The sequence below is a fragment of the Amblyomma maculatum genome, chromosome 1 (assembly GCF_055883805.1).
Source record: "Amblyomma maculatum isolate TAMU_Amacu chromosome 1, ASM5588380v1, whole genome shotgun sequence".
Taxonomy (NCBI): Eukaryota; Metazoa; Arthropoda; class Arachnida; order Ixodida; family Ixodidae; genus Amblyomma; species Amblyomma maculatum.
Window position 1 is genome coordinate 420,265,692 of NC_139344.1, and position 6,696 is coordinate 420,272,387.

Below are 6,696 nucleotides of genomic sequence, written 5' to 3' on the forward strand. Positions count from 1 at the left end.
GATTGATTGTCCATAACGAGGGCCACCGTGATACACGGAGATCATACAATAAGGAATAACATTTTCTTCAGGCATGCTGAGTGAAGTGAGTGCACCACGGTCTGAAATGTGTAGGCGATTTCTCTGCTTGAGGGATGCGCAAGACAAACACACAGTGGGCCGTATGACAAACATCTTTAATCTCACAGGGATCGTCGAAGTCGGTCCTAGGTCGTCGTCCGGGCGGCTGCAGCCTGCGGGTCGTCTTCCGTGCAGAAGCTCCAGGCGCGAAGCAGGAGCGAAGCAGGAACGAGGAGGCAGGGACCAAGAGAGAGCGAAACGGCGGCGCGTGCCTTCTTTTATAGCCCCCTCGCGCGGGACCGGTTATCCCAGAACGAGCGGGCAGAGGGAAACAGGCCGAGCGCAGGGAGCATAGTGGCGCGGCCTTCGAATGCTCGACGCGCACGGGCCTTACGGATACATGGTGCAGGGCCCCACATCTTCCCCCACCTCAGCGTCCGACCCGGGCTACGCCAACAGCCGGGCTATGTCCATGTCCGAGCCCGGGTCGGCGTAAAATAGGGAGGCTTGTCGCCTGGCTCTAGCGGGATGCCCTCTCAGCTGGTTCGTGTGACGGGAGAAGCAGCAGGCATGGCGGGACTGTTCCGACTGGTCCCTCTCCGGCAGCGGCCACATCCTCGGGGTCACAGCGCAGCTGGGCTTGGCCACGGATACGCCTGGCAGCGGCCCTGAGCTGCTATTCTACATCGCTGACCCCTCTCCACGTCGCGCCTTGCTGGATGCAGCGAGGCCCTTCTGCAGCAGCCATTTCCGCCCCGGGCACACCTGGCTTCCTGAGGCCCGTACTCCAGGCCTGGGCAGCGGACTCCAAAGCCAGCCTCTTTGAAGACGGCCAGCATGGCCGCACTGGTCACGATGATGGGCCACAAATCACTACAAACTAGGGGGGTACCCCCTGTTTAATTGGCTTCTCCTTGAACCATGCGCTGGGTGCGGTTTCCCCCCCCCCCCAGCGACGGTGTTCATCTGGCTGCTGCAAAATCTTATCAGAATGCATTCTGAAAGAAGCAAAGACGTTAGACAAAGTAGTGCACTACCTTGACCTTAGGTTATAGCGTCGGTTGCGAACCGGGTTGCTACCTGTACGCCTTACTTTGGGGGAGATCGCTGCATCGCTTTGAGCTTCCCCCGCTTCGCAGTTATCGTCCTTGCGAAGGTGGTAAGCTTTCAAGTCTGTGACGTGCACCGGACCAGCGGTTTCACCGCTCGCCAAACACCGCAGCTTGTAGGTGAGTGGCGTAGTCCGTGCCGTAACTTCGAACGGTCCAACCCACTTGTGCGCTAGCGACGCGGCGAAACCACGTGCTGCGTTACTAAGCGGGTGCGTTCTTTTCAGTACCAAGTCGCCCGTGTTGAAAACGACGTGACGACGACCTTTGTTGTACTGATCCGCTTGCTCCATTCGCGCGACATCGAGGTTTTTACGAGCCGCGCGCTGCGCTGCCTCAAGGCGCTTGCGGAGCTTTGCCGCGTACTGTGTAAGTGGAGGGGGCGCGGGCACCGCCGCGTCAAGTAGGGCGTTCTCTAGCGGAAAAGCGATCTCTTTCCCAAAATTCAAGTAAGCAGGTGTCATACCCACCGACCTGTTCACGGTTGTTCTAGTGGCGAAAGCCAGTTCGGACAGCCGTGCGTCCCAATCTCTGTGCTGCTCTGTCGTCGCGACCAGCATACTCTTAATATTCTTATTCACTCTCTCAGTTATGTTGCTCTGAGCGTGGTAGGAACTCGTTTTCCTGTGGCGGATTTGAAGCGCCCGACAGGAATCAACAAAGACTTTGCTTGTGAAGTACGAGGCATTGTCTGTAATCAGGTTGGAAGGGAAACCGAAACGAGTGAATGTCTCCAACAGTTTCTCCCAAATCTGTTCTGACACAAGCTTCCTGAGGGGGAGAACCTCAACAAACTTGGAATAGTGGTCCGTTATTATCAGTATATATTGGTGTTCGCGCGCGGAGCGAGGGAGGGGTCCCATGATATCGCGGGCGACCACTTGCCACGGATAGTTCCTAACTACCGGCTTCATCATGCCAGCGGGTTTCCCCGCCCGAGGCTTGGCTACCTGGCAAACAGGACATGTACGGGCGTAACCCAGCACATCCTTTCTCATACCTGGCCAGGTCGCGACACGGCATAACCTGTCGTAGGTCTTACTGCCGCTGCCATGGCCTGCCAGCGCTGAGTCATGGAAGTACTGGAGGAATCGCTTCCGCAACTTCCTCGGGACCACGACTCGGAAGGGGGATGCAATCGCCTCTACCTCGTCAAGTTGGGGGATGTAGCGGAGCAGTAAGCCATCATCGCCCAGCAGATACGCGTCGTAATTGCCCTCAGCGTTCCCGGTGCAAGCTGCACTACTCGCAAGCTCTGTCAGCACCCGCTGGCATAGACCGTCTGCTTTCTGGGCCTCAATTAGCTCTTCCCTACTGATCGCTACTCCCCAAGACAGATTTCTCTCTGCCTCGCTTCTTGGTAGGCGAGTAGTGGTGGTGGTGGTGGTGGTGACTATGGTTTATTTTTGGGGAGAGGGTACTGGTCACGTCTTATGTTGGCCATCTTTGTGGCATCACTCTTGGTGACCAGGGGGAAGGGGAAGTTGGGTTTAGGGGAAGGTTGGGGAGGGGAAGGTTGCTGACGCCGCCTATGTCGCCGCCATTTCCGCACGAAGCACTATGGGCCCATGCAGGCCTACAGAACAGAGCTGAGGCCAGACTCCTCCAGATAAATCAGGAGGAGCCGGTGAGCAGAAAGTTGGTTCCGAGATGGGAAGAGCAATTGCCCTTCGGTATCAGCAGGGAGACCAAGATTCCGATAGCCATTCAGAAGTTTCTGGCGATGGCCAGCGGAGGCTGGACACACGAGGAGCAAGTGTCCCAGTGTGCCAGTATTGCCGCAAGAGGGACAGGCTGGGCTGGGAGCTCGGCCACAGGCATACATGCGGGACGGAGTCCACGTGCAGCCTATTCGAAGTCGTAGGAGGAGGGATTTGTCCTTCCGTGAAAGTTTGTCAGAGAGCCGTTGGAGATGTTCACCAGCGGCAATACGACGGTCAGGATGGAAAGACCTTATCGACATTCTCAAGAGGTGTCTTGAAAAGTCAAAAGGTGTGACAGCCTCAGTGACTGGGGCGCCGTTGTCATGCGCCGCTTTGGCCAAGGCATCCGCCTCTTCATTGCCCTGGACTCCAGTATGTCCTGGAACCCAATGTAGGGCCAGTTGATACCCCGAGTCCTGAAGGGCTAGGAGACGGGCTCGGAGAATGTTCACCGAGAGGTTGGTGCCGTGGTAGATAGTCAGGAGCTGCAGAGCAGATCTGGAGTCGCACAGAACATTCACAGGTCCAGGAGGGACACTGGAAGCGATGAACTGTGCGGCTAGGTGTAGACCGGCCAGCTCAGCAGCTGTTGAACTGGCAGGGAATGACAGGCGGCAGGACCTAGACTGGTCTAGCTGCGGTGCTGTCATAGCAGCAGCTGCTTGGAAGGTAGCGGGTCGAACCGAGCCATCCGTAAAGAGGAGTGTAGATTCTCTACACTCCTCAAGGAGGGCTGCAGTTGGCTGCTGGAAGGCAGCTACAGGGGTGTGACGTTTGGTGTGACCATCCGTATCCAAAAAGACAGGAATTGGGGGTCGATTGGGTGGAGGGGGTAGGACTGAGAAACCTGGGACAGGACCGATGATTTCTCTGTACACTGTATACAGCTTACCCATAAGAGAATGGGATTTGCTGTGCAGCCGTGCTAGGAGTGAGGCACCATCTGGAGCATGGCTGAGACGATCAATGTGGGTCAGTCTCCTCTGGGCGAGGAGAAGATCCAGAGGGAAGATACCAGCTTCCGCAAGGGTAGCGGGAATCTGTGAGGATTGAGGGACTCCGAGGAATCTTCTAATCCAACGCCTTCGAATCGTGTCGAGACGAATGACTCGAGTCGACCGAAGGGAAACGAAGGGAAGGGCATATAGGATGACCGAAGTCGCCGCTGCCTCGAAGAGCTTGATTGCCCAAGTGGAGGAGCAACCATTCGCCGCCACCAGCTGCTGCGTCTTCTCTCTCTCGCAGCACTGCGCGGCAGACTGTCCGCCTCCTTTCTCTCTTTAACTACGCAGGGCGCGACACTCGCGTCCGCCCTCTCCTCCTCTCCACTAGCGGCGACGCCGCTTTCAGCAATGCTGGTCTGCGCCTCTTCGGCGCTTCTGCCAGCCTTCAACGGTGCGCGCGATAAAGCATCGGCCACCTTACTCATGCTGCCCCGGCGGTACTCAATCGTGTACGTGTAACGTTGCAACGTCAGCGCCCATCTCGCGAGTCTGCCTGCGGGGTTTTTCAGCCTCTTTAACCACGAAAGTGCCTGGTGATCTGTCCGCACGGTGAAAACCGCTCCGTCTAGGTACATGTCGAACTTTGACAATGCGAACATTATCGCCAGGCATTCCTTTTCAGTCACGGAGTAATTCCGCTCCGCCGATGTGAGCGTGCGGCTAGCAAAACACGACAGGGCGCAGCTTGCCCTCGTGTTCCTGCAACAAGACAGCTCCTACACCGGCATCACTAGCATCTGTCTGCAAGACAAACGGCTTGATCAGGTCGGGGAGGCGCAAACTAGCGGTGTTCGCTATCGCGCGAGCCAATTCAACAAAAGCGTCGTTCTGTTCCTTGCCCCAGACCCACTTCGAGCCTTTCCGCAACAGCTGGTTCAACGGTCTAGCGAGCTCTGAACAACTAGGGATGAATTGTCTGTAGAAGGCAACCATTCCCAAAAACCTCTGCAAGCTTTTCACGTCCGTCGGGCAGGGGTAGTTCAGAATTGCCTGCAGTTTGTCATCGTTCGGTCTCAAAGGGCCATCATCAACTACAAATCCCAAGAGGTTCACTCTCTTTGATGCTAACTGCACTTTCTTTGAGTTGATCGTTATACCCACACGTCTCAATCTTTCAAGAACGGAATTCAGGTGAATGAGATGCTCTTCGAACGACTGTGAGAATATCACGACGTCGTTGAGGTACGCCATCGCGTAGTTGAACCTTGCATCGCCCAGCACGATGTCCATTAATCGCACGAACATGCTCGGTGCATTAGACAAACCACACGGGAGTCAAGTAAATTCGAAGAGCCCGCGGTGACAGGTGAATGCGGTTTTCTGAATGTCACCTTCCGCCACCTCAATCTGCAGGTACCCTCTGCTTGCATCCAGGACTGTGAAGAACCTTGCGTTCCCTAACGCGTACTGTACAGCCTCGATCGACTGGAAAGGGTACGCAACCGTAGGCGTCAGTGAGTTGAGCTTTCGATAATCAACACACAGCCTGACCGAGCCATCTTTCTTTGGCGCTAGAACCACTGGGGACGCCCAGGGACTTTATGAGGGTCTCACCGCGCCGGTATCTATCATCTCGTCAAGGGCGCTGTCGAGAAGCTGCCTATTATGCGCGCTTAACGGCCGCGGGTTACATCTGAAAGGGCGCGCATCACCCGTTTCGATCTCGTGCTGAAGCAAGTCGGTTCTGCCTGGTTTCTCTGTGAAGCAATCCGAAAACGGGAGTAAAGTTTCCACTAGCCTTCGGCGCTGACTACCGGTTCCTGAGAAGGACGCGATAATTGCTTCTAATGGGCTACCATTCAGTGTCGCGGGGGAGCCGTCTGCCACAAAAGCGTGGACGCTCGCTCGCTGAGCGACGCATTCCTGTTTGGGTGCGCTAACAAAGGGAATGAGGGGGGTGAAGGGGCTGTAGCTATAGCCGTTCTCCCCCATGTGAAGCACAATGCCTTTGCTCGAAAGAAAATCTCTTGCCAGAATAACTGGTATGGCTAAGCCGGGCAGATAGACGAAGCGATGCCTCCGCTTCCTGCCGTCAAAACGCAGGACCAGACGTACCGCTCCCTCCGCTCTTGTCTTCCCTGCTGCTAAGCTCAAAGGGGTTTCGGCTGGCCTGACACGGATGTTACATCTACGGCAGGCCTCGAAAACATCATCACCGACCAATGACAGAGTTGAGCCCGTGTCAACGAGTGCCGAGTAGCTTTGACCAACTAACCACACTAGCATAAAAGGGCTCGAGCGCGACAACATTCCTTGCGCTCTACAGGCGAGGAGGACAAAAGCTTCTGCGCCGCCGGTGCGGTCGCCCGGTGACACGGCGTGGGAGTACATTTACCATTTTCCGCCGTGGCTTCCACGAAATTCTCCCGCCGACGGCGAAAGGCTGGTATTACCAGTTATCGCCGCCGGCGGTCCGCGTTTCCCTGCATACGCCTTAAGGCCGCTGTACGGTTGCTTTTAGACCCGCTCCGCACGTATGCGGCAGCACGTTTTCTGTCCGCTTGCAGACGCGGTGCGGAAGGGGTGTTGTACGATCGTTTTGCTGACTGCCGTTCAGCCGGGCGGTTCCAGCGTCTCGATTGGCGCGCCCGGGCATCGCCTTCTGTCCAATAGCATGCTCCCTCAAATGAAATTCAAAGCTGGCGCACAACCCGTGTTGCGGGGTGCTACCGATTTCGGCACCTCGCTGTTCGCTTGCCTCGGGATCACCATGGCGTGCTTTTTTCTGTGCTCATGGGCTCTCGTCAGCTGCCATATTGAGTAGCGCTTCACTACAGTTCTTGAGTGCTTACAAGGCCACCACCGTAAATTTGAATTGGC